Raw genomic sequence first — 14,206 nt, 5'->3', positions numbered from 1 at the left:
ATTAAACCTTGGGAGAGGCATTATGCCGGTAATAAACACACGCACTGGTTCAGTCCTTTATTAATTTATATAGTTTTTTGTTAAATTATTTCATTGCACTCTTGCAATCTCTTCAGTAACTTGTCTCTCCACTTCCATTTATTTTGAATGTATGATCTAGCGTTGTTTTGGCGTTGTTTTTAAAATTGTTCGGTATGAGCATGTGAGTGTGTGCAAGCTTGTATGTGTGCACGCACTTATGTGTTCGTGCTTATATGTAAGTATATGCGTCCATATGTGTGTTTGTAACAATTTCGTTTATATCAGATCAGATAGAGACGTTTTTTTTTAAAATTAAAATTTATTTATTTACGTTCATATTCTGCATCATATGTGTGAACAACACATGCAACCATGGGCAATTGTAAGGCCCTCATCTACGTGTATTTGGTGTTCAAAATTGGTTGCGTTTCAGTTATGAGGACCGACTCCTGTATTTGCCGCAACGATGCGTCACCGGGGTGTCTAGACAGGATTTCTATGCTAATTCTGTCCAGTACACCACCATGTTGTTCTTTGGCATGCTGGTAGAGCACCGAGGTTTGTTTTTGATCATTATAGTCCCTCCAATGTTCGGAGCAATGTGAAATAAAGTTTAAGGACACAATGCGTCACCAGGAATCGAACTTACGACCATGTGATCATGAGCTGAAAACCCTAACCACTATGCCTTTGTGAAATTAACATACATGTGGCTGAGTACTCCACAGACACATGTATCCTTAACAAAGTTCTCAGGAAGATTCAGCAAAACCAGTCAAGTACTGGATTGATTTAATATTTCTATAAATCTTCCTAGGTATTAAAAAGAATTGTTTCAAATTCAGCTACTTCTATAGAAAACAAACAAATTATAGTATGCTGGTAACTAGTGAACTGAAGGAGGAAGCAAAGTAACACAAGCTCCTAAAATAAGATCTAATTAGGTCAAGTTTACTATCTTCCTGCTTCTTCTAATTGGAACAATCTTAATATAGTTTAGCTGATTGTAATGAAACTTATACCTAAGCTAACTTCTTATTCATTTTAACAAGAGATAAGATTTCCAGCAAAGAAACTAAAAGTGCTTATCTGTTGTTGGATAACATGACATTTATTTCACAGGAAATTTCAGAAATAAATTCCATTGAATAGCTACTATTGTTGTTTAACCACAAATTAATCCATTTTAATTTCAGACATAAGACAATGTAATTGTAGATGCATTGGGTACACTTCTTTCTAAAGTTGGTTGGGTGTAGTTTGAGTTGATATTTGGTTACTTCTAGCAATCCAAGCAACCAAATAAAGGTTCCATCATTGGATCACTGTCTCCAGTGTACCTTGACAAGTGAAATTTTATTAACCTCATTCTAAAAGAAGGGAAAAAGAAGCCAAGTAAAACACAGCCAGTCTATAAAACAGTAGCTCCTAAGTTGTTCAGACTGAAAGATACCCATACTGTTGACCTAGTTCTTTAAGATAACAAATTACTTGAGACACCATCCCCACCGTCAAACTATGCTGCCCCACTGCTTTTGTTTGGCTTGACTTGAAAACTTCCACATAAAGATATTGGTTTCAAATTTTGGCACACGGTCAGCAAGTTTAAGAGAAGTGGGTTAGTCGATGACATCAACCCAGTGTTCAACTGGTACTTATTTTATTGACCCCCAAAAGGATGAAAGGCAAAGTTGACCTCCAAGGAATTTGAACTTAGATGAATGAAATTTTAAACATTTCCTGGAGGCCTTCTGACAAATACTTGCTTATTACAAAACAAAATTACCTACGTTACACAAAGAAAACAGTGAAGTTTGTGGGAAAGAGTCTGATGCTTTGGGGATACATAAAAAGTAATGGTTCAAGAAAGTTGGTTAAAATTGACAGTAACTTGAATAGTGTCAAATACATGCAGTTGCTGAAAGACAATTTGACACCAGACTTGGATGAAGGTGAAATTTTTCAGCATGAAAGAGTTCCATGCCAAAGATGGTGTGCAACACAATAGAGTCTGGCTGATGAAGATGTTACTGTATTGAAAGATTGACCAGTTCAGAGCCCTGACTGAAATATCATCAAGCAAATGTGGTCAGAACCAAAGAGAAGAGTTCGTCAGAAGAATTCAACCCGATCTTGAAGAGTTGTGGGAGCTCAGCTACAGACATCTACCTGTGAAGATGGGGAAGAATTTGTACGCATCTCTTCCCAGGAGCATTGAAGCAATTATTCAAGCTAAGGGAAGCCACACGAAATATTAACAATTTACAGTAACTTCTTGAAATGAACATTAAGTAATAAATTTTCCTTATAGACATTTTTCTGTTTTAAAACACTGCATCATTATTGGTTTATATGAGGTGGCTGAAAACTTTTGCATGGCCATTTTTGGTGGTTGTTTCACATCTTCCCTTCTCATTCAGAACCCCTGCAACAAAATATAATGATTAAGTATGGAAATGACTCCAACAGGGCCAATATTTCATCTGTAAAAAAATGGAATTCAAAACATCCACTTATAAGTTGGCAATTAGTAGAAACTTACAATAGCTTAAAGTAGCTGAAGACTTTTGCATGGTACCATACTTGGGAATACTGGAGGGAGACGAAATTTAAAAAATGAAGAAGTGAAACAAATTACCAGTAGGGAGTAAAGAGGAGAGTGAGAAAATTATTGTAGTTAAAGCTGAATTCAAAAAATCTTATTGAAGCAATAAATTCAAGAGCAGTAGCCTTAAACAGATATGGAGTTGGAATTATAGACTGGACTAAAAATGCTATGAAGAAAGTTGACAGAAAAACTAGAAAGTTGTTGACAATGTATGGAGCCCACTATCCAAAAGCTGATGACATCCGGCTGTACTTGAGGAGAGACCAAGGTGGAAAGGTTTAATAGCAGAAGAATGTGTACAGATGGAAAGAAAAAGCCTAGTAGAATATTTACAGAGCAACACAGAAAAACTATTAAAGAAAGTGAATAAAGAACAGGTGATGAAGCGCATAATAGGAGAAAAGGACAAGAAGGAGATATAAAGAGAGCACACCTGACAGATTGAAGAGAAATCTCTGCATGGTCAATTTTGGAGAGTCACTGATGATGTATGTGGAACAAAATTCTGGGCTTAGTTAAAAAAAGGGGTAATTAAAAAAAGAAACAGCTAGCCTAATTGTAGCAAACACAAGATTGAGTGATAAAAACAAACAACTTGGTAAAAACTATATATGGAGAGAATGTGTCAGAAAAATGTAGAGCATGTGGAACTTGGAACGAGACAGTGGCACACATTGTGGAAGAATGCCCCAAGTTGACACAGGAAGAATATAAGAAATGGAGGCACAACCTGGTTGTAAAAGTTTTGCACTGGAAACTTTGCCAGAAATGGGGATTTGAAGCTGGAAACACATGGTACAATCATTGTGTTGAAAGAGTACTGGAGTCAAAAAAATGTAAGATTTTGTGGGACTTCCCTATTCAAATGGACAGGAAGTTAGAAAATAACAGACCAGACATAACAATTATAAATAAGGAAGAGCAAAGTTGCTTATTAATCAATCCATCATGCCCATTTGATTCCAGGATTGAATAGAAAGTGGACAAAAAACAGAAAAAATACAGCCCCTTAAAATTTGAAATAGGAAGAATTTGGAGTATGAGAACTGTAAAGGTTGTGCCTATAATAATTGGTGCATTGGGAACGGTAAGCAAAGATATACACAAATGGCTGAAAGATATTGGAATAGAACTCCTACAGAAAGTTCGTCTCTTAGGGACAGCAAAGATTATCGGAAGGGCTCTAAGCACTTGAAGATCTATTGGAAACTTGTGAATACCTAAGGTTACAGGTAGTAACCTGCTACCCACATAAATTCTACCAGGAATAAGACCGAATTTGAGAATGATAATAATCCTTTCTATTATAGGCACAAGACCTGAAATTTTGGGGGAGGAGTACAGTTGATTACATCTACCCCAGTATTCAACTGGTACTTATTTCAACAACCCCTAAAGGATGAAAGGCAAAGTTGGCCTCAATGCAATGAACTCAGAACATAGTGAAGGGCAAAATGCTGCTAAGCATTTTGTCCAGCATACTAGTGATTCTGCTAGCTCGCTGCCTTAATAATAATAATAATAATAATAATAATAATAATTATGATGATTTCTTTTGTTTGCCACCAGGGTGAAGTGTGCATGGGACAATACAAAGACAGACAAAGTTTTGGGGTTTATATATAATGGAATGATATTAAAAAAAAAACTATACACAGTGTACATTAAAAGAAGAGAAGTATACATAGTATACAGCAATAAGGTAAAATAAAAATGTGATGGAGGGGGGGGGGCTCCTCATACAAGAGAGCTACTAGGGATGATGGAGGAACCCCCACCATCCAAGATCAACCTGAACACCATGGACAAATACCTTTTCCAACTCCTTTCCTGCGACTCATAGGTCTACACTGAGAGATGTACCATCCACACTTGCCATTTTCACAACTTTCACCCACCTGTACATAAATTCACTCAAGGACAAGAGCTCCCTCTCCACCCTCACTTTTCTTTTCAAGTGAAACTTGAAAAAGTCGATGAGGACTTCACCAAAGGGGAATATCTCTGTCTTCATCACTTTCAGCTTCGTCCACAAGACAACCTCTTTTGCCACCACTACCAAGCAAAAGAAAACTGCCTTGCCTGTCCGATTAAAGGAGGGTGGTGGGGCACTCATCACCCAGCTGACAGATGGATCTGTCCCACATGCAACAGCAGCTGTTTGACATAACTCCAGAAGTCAGCAATTACTGGTCACCCAGGAAGAACTGGACGCAAGAAGATTAAACAATACATTAAGGTTATTAAATCAATTACAAGAAGTGAGACAAGAGAGACGAGCGCAAGAAGACAGGCTCGAAGACATCAAAATGAAAAGGAGCGCACCTAATTGTACAAAGGAGAAATATCCAAAAAGAGAGTGAGAGAGAGAGAGAGAGCAGCACAAAAGCGCCAAGATGAAACAGAAGAGCAAGCAGCAGTGAGGAGAGAATATCTAAGAACGAGAGCATCGCAAAGGTGACAAGATGAAACGGAAGAGAAAGCAGCACAAAGAAAAGAAATCGAAAGAGAGAGAACATCGAGGAGGATGGAAGAATAAAGGTTAATACTGAAACAGACCATCCAAAACAAGGCGAACTCATTGCTGGCAGGGTTTTCACTAGAAACTTGGTGTTGAAGCAATTACTGAGATAAAGGTTGTAATGTTTTTATTTTAATTTTATTTTCCGTATCATTTTTATGCCGTCATTTCTGACGGCACGGGTACACTAATCCTTTATAAGTAGCTAAAATGGAACATCCATCGACTCTATTGCCCAACTGGTAGAAGACAGTGCCAGGCGCCCAGTCTTGACCTATCTTTCACCCAGGACTGCAGCTCCGCCAAACAGACGAGTTTCAGAAATACGTGCCTCACAAACGGAGCCCGCATACCTTCACATTCTAGAAATCGTTGCAGGTGGTGCACCCTGAGCGCATGTCTGCGCATCAAAAGCCGTGGCATGCCTAAGCCGCTACTCAGAGGGAGCTGACAGCAGATTGACCACTGGAACACGTCCCTTCCACAAGAACATGAACAAGAGACGTTCCAACTTGATCAAGCAATAACTAGGGCAAGGCACGATGGTCAGACGATAAATGATAACGGAGGCAATGTAGGCATTCGCCACCTCTGCCCGACCTTTCAAGAACAGCTTCCTCTCAGCCCATTTCTAGGTAAGACTGGCCATCCAGTTCCTCCCCTCATCCCAGTTCTTATCCACCTGGAGGTCGGGACCAAACTAGATCCCGAGTAGTTTAACTGATCCGTCAGTTCAGCATCCGACGACGCCATCCGACAGCATCGACCTGCCTCTCCAGGTGCCCAGTCGCAAGCTTACCAACTTCTCTGCATTGATTTTAGCCCCTGCAACCGACTCATGTTCTTCTAGAATGGAAACGACCGTCTCCACTTCGGTAAACGTCTGCCAAGAGATCGCCAAACAAATCTGGCATAGATATATAGAATTCATAAGGCAGACCATCTAAACCTGGCGATTTGCGACTTCGTCTCTCGTATTTCAGAGGCCGTTATCGATTTCTTGCAGAGCCTCGCGCCGCTGCCGGGAGCTGTGGAAGGCCATCTAGGTACGAACTAAAGTTCGCTACCGTCGTTAACCCATTACCCCTTCCAAACAGTTGCGTGAAGTGCAGCTGAAAAACCGTACACATCTGCTTAGAACCATGAAGCACGCGCCCGTCCTGATCCGTCAAAGACCCGATCGTGGTTTTGTTGCCACGTTGTATCTCCACCGTTCGACCCCATTGGATGGCTTTAGTTCCCTCATGTGTTAGCGCACGGGCCTTAGCTCTGATAACGCAACCTTCATGTTTTACCTCAAAGAAATGGTCAAGAGCCATTCTCGCCGCTAACATGACAGTCGCGATATCGTTACTCTTCTAGTTTGCTTATCAGTTCTCCCTTTAATCTGTTTCTTTCTATTGCTAACTCTTTGCTAAACTTTAATGATTCTGCTTTAATCGCCCTCTTCAGGGCTATCCACCACCGGTTGTTAACGATTGCCCCCGTTAACTGCCGCTTAACTAGTTCGTTAATCCAGTCCCTGTAGTCTTTGCGCGCCGGAAAGGACGCGTTCAACTTCCAGTAACTGGATCCCTGTCTACACGTTTTATCTAAATCGACTGTGCAGATCACAAATTTGTGGTCTGTGTAGCCAACCAATTTGAACTGCGGATACCCTATACTATCCTTATTCGCTGACCTAACAATTACTCTATCTAGATAGGATCTTGATGGCCCATTGCGATTGCTCCATGTCCACACTGGCACATCAGGGAAATCCAATTGATACCTTTTAGAAAGTTGGAAGTTTCTGAGCATGTTTTCAAGGTTTTTACCCCCACTGCTTCTATGTACTAAACCCACACAATCCTTCAGCGTATCCAAAATACTACTCCAGTTCCCCATTAGTACCAAAGTGCAAGACGTTCCCAGGAATGTTTCTAGACATCTGAAGAAATCTGGCCTCCTAGCCCCTTGTCAGAGCATATACAGCCATCAATCTAAAGGTACTACCTTCACTGCCATTCACATCAAGGACCACAAACCTACCGTCCAAGTCCAAGAAGATTGCCCTTACTTGGAGACTTAAGGATTTTTGGAATAACACTGCTACACCGCTGCTCGCTTCTGACAGACAACAAGATGGGAATAGCTCGTAGTCTTCGAAAATGGTTGCAAGAATATTTTTCCCGGCAATTCTCGTCTCACTAATTGCTGTCAAATCTAAATTTAGAGACATATAAGATCGTCAAGCAGGTGACCCTGCTTCCAAGCTGAATCCAGGCCCCGAACATTTACACAGCCAGATCACTGCCTTAATAATAATAATAATAATAATAATAATAATAATAATAATAATAATAATAATAATAATAATGACAAAAGGAAAAAGAGAAAGAAGCATCTTGAAAGATGATGCTGAAGATTTGGTGGAGGTTCAGATTAGAAGAAGCCCCTTACTTCATACGAAGTATGAGAATCCTAATCCAAAACTATGCTGGAGATTTTATGCCATTTCGTACTGGCTGTATGGGTAATAGTTAGTTGGTATTAATTTTAGCTGTGTTGTCCCATAATAAACTAACACTGAATGTTGTTGAAATAACGTTTTATTTCATTGAAGTAAATTATGGCATTTTACATGGTTGCATCGTAGTTTGCCAATAGCATAATGTAGTGTGCCAGAACCAAACATAGTTCTACTTAAATTATTCACAAAAGAGATTAGCTTCGTGTGAGAGGCAGGAATAATGCTTGTCCATCGTGATTGAAGAATTCATTTGAACCTCGGGCTGAACTTCAGTAAAGGAAAACTTGGGGCTTGTCTTTCCAAAAGGTTTGTTGCTTGTCCTTCCAAAGTGCAGTACTTTCTCTGGTTTGTTTACGCACATTGTGCTTATACAACTACAACTACAAAATTTTTTTTTTAAAAAACGAACTCCTGGAACACTAAAGAACATATGGGGTGATATTCCAACAAGTGGATTGGTCACTTGACTTAAATGTAGTCTGGGCCTAGTTATTAAATTTGTGAAGTTTCGATTCTAGGCCTTGCTACAATTATAATATAGGAAAGTGGGTTATACATCATTAGATGTACACCACTTTCCTATATAAAATTAGAAATATAACGGAACGCTGAACTCCAGACTATCAACTTAAACAACATTTATTCAGGTGGTAAATATATACATCTTTAGCTCTTGTTTGTTGTTACAGCTTCTGTGTGTGTGAGCATTGTTGTTGGGACGTTGGTATGTAGATGTAAGTGAGCTGTCGAGCGTAAGTCCGAAAGATGGTGAGAGACAGCTAAACACGTCCATGCTCAATCGCTGGCCAGCAAGAAAGAGACTGTCTCCAGAGTTGGAATGTTGGAGACACTGCTTGACACGTCCATGCTCATGGCCGGCCGACCGAGAAAGAGACAGAATGAAGCGGGAAAGCTTGCTTGTTGAATTCCACGCATGCGCACGGCGTTACTACAGGGCTCCCTTGCCAGTGCGGAAACGCACGATAATATGAAATCTGTTGGAACGCCTGAGGCAGGATGGCCACTGAAAACCACCCACAAGATGTAGCACAAAACACACACAAAGAAAAATCAAAGAAATGAATGTGCACTCGTGAGAACATGCATGCAATGTACAAATGAAATGACAATGACAAAACAACCGTGATGACAACTGTCCAGGAAACTGGAATCACGCGATGTAAAAGTCTGATTTTTTGTTCTTTCTGAAAGGAAAGAAAATATATGAGTGCACAAGTGTGTGTGTGAGAAAAAACACAGAACATAGTAAAAGTGTCTGTAGTATAGACTGCGAAAAGTCCTAAAACACCGAGATAGAGAAAACCAGTTCGTATAAAAATTCCACAAGGAGATAGAATGTCTGTACTCAGGAAGTCGTGGTCAGTTGTGACCGGTTACCTGGTACGGAATATTCAATTCGGCTAGCTCTTGCTGTTGTGCGTGAGTGGATAAATTCCACTCCACAGTGAAGATAATACCGAGTGTGTTGATCTGGTGTATCCCTGGTGGTGGGGTTGTTGGCGCACGACATTGTGGTAGACAGTACATTGATGTTGAAGACGTCGGCGCAGGAACTGTAATATAGCTGTGTTCTGTATGTGGTGGTAATGATGTCCTGTTGAAACTTGGCGACGTCGAGGGGAATGCTTGTAGTTGGTAGTAGTAATTGTTGTCGTCACGGTGGTAATCTTGGTTGGCGCACGACGCTGGTGGCGAAAAGGCTGTTTGGTGATGAGTGTTTGAAGAGGTGCGCTTTTACAGACGATCGACAGATAAATCTCTGTACGGCCATTAGCGAAAACCTCGAAGAAAAATTTTCTTAACCCAAGATGAAAGAACGACCGTGCGAACTCAAAAAGGAGAAATGGTGACGAATGGAAAAACAGAGGACTCCTTTTATTTAAACGTGTCACACGTCGAACACAAAAATAATTTTTCAATGATGATATACAAATATGTTATACTACGATAACATAGATTTCGTAAATACCAGTAATGAGACGATAGAAAAAAAAACAACCGTATGAAATGAATAACAAGAGATATTTAGTGTGGCATAAAAGATGTATGTGTATGTGAGAGTGTAAATGCGACACATAAGAACATAATAAAAAACAGGCCGTCTATATGTATGTGAGATATCACCAGCAGATAGAAAGTCAGTACACGTGAGAGTTTTATACCAAGTTTTTTGAGTACACAATTGGAAAGTCGCAGGCTGTAATTCTTGTCTGTTTATCGTGACTGGAAAAATCCACTCTAACAGAGGCGAGATAAAAACCGCGCTTGTTGATGTTGGTAATACGTAGTTCAGTCTCCATGGCCGCATTTGTTCTTTAGTCCGGGTTCACCAGTTATAGGTTGGTTGTCCAGAGTCCATGCTGCGTTTGTTTCTTCGTCGGGGTCACCACTTTATAGAAAATGGGTTATTGCAGCTCAGCGGGCTGCGTGTTCGAATCACGTCGGGGGTCACCAGTATAGGAAAGTTCGTTATACATCATTAGATGTATACCTGACTTTCCTATATAAAATTAAGATATAAACGGAACGCTGAACTCCAGACTATCAACTTAAACAACATTTATTCAGGTGGTAAATATATACATCTTTAGCTCTTGTTTGTTGTTACAGCTTCTGTGTGTGTGAGCATTGTTGTTGGGACGTTGGTATGTAGATGTAAGCGAGCTGTCGAGCGTAAGTCCGAAAGATGGTGAGAGACAGCTAAACACGTCCATGCTCAATCGCTGGCCAGCAAGAAAGAGACTGTCTCCAGAGTTGGAATGTTGGAGACACTGCTTGACACGTCCATGCTCATGGCCGGCCGACTGAGAAAGAGACAGAATGAAGCGGGAAAGCTTGCTTGTTGAATTCCACGCATGCGTGAGACTACGCATGCGCACGGCGTTACTACAATAACATATTTTAGTTAAATCATGTAGTCCAAGATACACCATACCTGGAAAAAACTTGGAATGTTTTCAGTCATTTCTACTTAATCAAAACTGACATTTTTTAAAATCTCTTACTCAGAGGAAAAGGTGTAGCGTACACTCGAGCGAAGTTCCTCTCTCCTCTTTATTATATATACGTACATTCGAACGTAGCAGGTAACAGCTAGACTTTGGCCGCCATTTGGATCCCGTTGTGACCACTAATCTGATTGGTTGGTATTAGCGCAATTTGTTTCTTACTCGATTGCGCCAACTGCCGCGTATAACTAAGATCACGTGAGACAACCTGTTCACAACCCCATTTGAGCTTATTGTTCCTTATAAAGACTAACCTTCTCCTTTCGAAATCTTTCGGTTCCAGACCTTTTTAGGTCTAGCCACTGACCATACAAGACATAGCCAGTGCCAACGACGGCACCACAGTAGCCACGTTGAGATTTATCAACTTCATCCGGTGTTGTGAAAGTGCCGAGCCGTGATTTTACATGTCAGTGGATTTTCGCCTTTTGACATGCGACGCAACCTTTGACTCAAGCGCAGATGTCCTTGTTAATATTCGTCTATACAAAACGAGTTGATATCATTTTCTGTGTGGAACGAATGCCAGGGTGTGAAAGGCAGTGAAAATACGTCGTCAGTGTTGTTGAAGGACGTAAGGGCGTTCGTGATCAATGGAGGTATCGCACCATATATGACCGGTAGATGAAGATAATGAGAACAGCAGGAACTGTTGAGGGACAATGAATTCTGGAGCTTAGTAAGCACTTCGTCGTTTTATCGATCCGCCGCGATCAGCTGAAGATCAATAGTCTCTGGGGTGTGCAAGACGTTAAGATGAACGCGTGAAAGTGCGTCTGCTGCTGTGTTATCCGAGGAGATCGCCGAGTGACGCTAGGGCTCCTCGAAAAATCGTTTATTAAAGCGCCAAGGTTGATTATAGTTGAGTGGCGAGCGGCTGCGACATGTCAGCCCTTGTTATTGCGTCGAAAGGATTTGTATTTGAGCGGCTTGTTGCGTCACGAGCGCGCGTAGCTCTAGCAGTTAGGACGAATCTGAGGAAACAGCAAAAGGATTGGTGGAAGATGTTGTCGGAGCCATCGTCGAAAATGGGTTAGCCGCCTCAGCGATTCTGTCTGCTATCTCGGCCAGTTCATTAATTGAGCCCGATTCTTTGGTAGATGCTAGTATGATCTGTGTGTTGGAAGGAATACTTTTAAGGAAAAGTTGTTTAAATATATAATCTAGTAGGGTACACAAGACGGCGGGCATGTATAATATAATTGAGAGTTAATTTTTCCTTGTATAAGTGTGTATATGTTCATGTCATTCTAGTAGTAGGAAAAATGTAGATAGAGTGATGTTTGTTAGAAGAGAAAGATGAGTCAATGAAAGTGAGAGAGAGCAGCGGTAAGTTGTATCACAGCGGTCGATTGCTTGGCCGTCAGACTCTAATGGCTGTCTGCCTCTGGTCGTCTCTGTCCGTCCCTTTTCACCAACTGATTTTGCCTTACGGAATTCTAGTATTTATAACTATGCAGGCTAACTAGGAAAATAGATGTATCGTTGAAAACATAGGGTAAATTAATGTAGGTCACTCCTTATTAAATTTCAAGTTTCCATGGCGTACAGGATGTTAAAAGTCAAATGGAAAATACATAAATTGACTTGTAAAGCCATGTGTTGAATGTAACTCTAATCAACTATCGTTTTTCTGTGAGAAAAATGCTGTTGAAATGTTAGGAGAAATTTGTCGATTCAGGTTCGAATCTATTCTATGCCAATATAGGAAAGTGGGTTACACATCTTTAGATGTATACCTGACTTTCCTACTATAAAATTAAAGAATATAACGGAACGCTGAACTCCAGACTAACAACACTTTATTTAGGTGGTAAATATATACATCTTTAGTTCTTGTTGTTACAGCTTCTGATTGTATGAGCATAGTTGTTGGGACGTTGTTCTGTAGTTGTAAGCGAGCTGTCGAGTGTAAGTCCGAAAGATGTAGAGAGACAGCTTAACACGTAAAGAGACTCCAGGTTGGAGTATTAGAGACACTCTTGACACGTCCGTGCTCATGGTCGGCCGACCGCAAAAGAGAAAGATTTAAGCGGGAACGCTTGCTTGTTTAATTCCACGCATGCGTGAGACTACGCATGCGCACGGCGTTACTACAGAGCTCCCTCGCCAGTGTGAGAAACGCACGATAAATGAAATCTGTTAGAACGCCTGAGGCAGGATGGCCACTGAAAACCACCCACAAGATGTGGTACAAACACACACAAAGAAAATTCAAAGAAATGAAATGTACACTTGTGAAATACATGCATGCAACGTATAAATGAAATGACAATGACAAAACAACCGTGATGACAACTGTCCAGGAAACTGGAATCACGCGATGTAAAAGTCTGAGTGTTTGTTTTCCCTGAAAGGAAAGAAAATGTATGAGTGCACAAGTGTGTGTGTGAGAAAAAACACAGAACAAGTGAAAGTGTCTGTAGTATAGACTGCGAAAAGTCCCAAAACACCGAGATAGAGTACATTGATGAAGACGTCGGCGCAGGAACTGCTATAGCTGTGTTCTGTATGTGTGGTGGTAATGATGTCCTGTTGAAACTTGGCGACGTCGGGGGGAATGCTTGTAGTTGGTAGTAGTAATTGTTGTCGTCACGGTGGTAATCTTGGTTGGCGCACGACGCTGGTGGCGAAAAGGCTGTTTGGTGATGAGTGTTTGAAGAGGTACGCTTTTACAGAACGATCGACAGACAAATCTCTGTACGACCATTAGCGAAAACCTCGAAGAAAAATTTTCTTAACCCAAGATGAAAAAACGACCGTGCGAACTCAAAAAGGAGAAATGGTGACGAATGGAATAACAGAGGACTCCTTTTATTTAAACGTGTCACACGGTCGAAACCAAAATATATATCAAAGATGATATACAAGTAATTACGTTATACTACGAACATTAGTGAATTCGTAAATACCAGTAATGAGACGATAGAAAAAAAACAACCGTATGAAATGAATAACAAGAGTTATTGTGTGGCATAAAATATGTATGTATATGTGAGAGTGTGAATGCGACATATAAGAACATAATAAAAAGCAGGCCGTAATTCCTGTCTGTTTTTCGTGAGTAGAAAAATCCACTCTAACAGAGGCGAGAATAAAAACCGCTCTTGTTGAGTCGTGTTGACTATGGTTGGAGATGTTGGTAATATGTCTCCATGGCCGTATTTGTTCTTTAGTCGGGTTCACCAGTTATAAGTTGGTAGTCCAGAATTCATGCTGCGTTTTTTCTTCGTCGGGGTCACCACTTTAGTAGAAAGTGGGTTATAGCAGCTCAGCGGGCTGCGTGATCGAATCACGTCGGGGGTCACCAGTATAGTAGAAAGTGGGTTATACATCTTTAGACGTATACCTGACTTTCCTACTATAAACTTAGAATATAACGGAACGCTGAACTCCAGACTAACAACACTTTATTTAGGTAGTAAATATATACATCCTTAGTTCTTGTTGTTACAGCTTCTGTGTGTATGAGCATAGTTGTTGGGACGTTGTTCTGTAGTTGTAAGTCCGAAAGA

The sequence above is a fragment of the Octopus bimaculoides genome, chromosome 1, assembly GCF_046866305.1.
Source record: "Octopus bimaculoides isolate indiv1 chromosome 1, ASM4686630v1, whole genome shotgun sequence".
In the NCBI taxonomy this organism is placed as follows: domain Eukaryota; kingdom Metazoa; phylum Mollusca; class Cephalopoda; order Octopoda; family Octopodidae; genus Octopus; species Octopus bimaculoides.
This window is presented reverse-complemented; position numbering follows the sequence as displayed.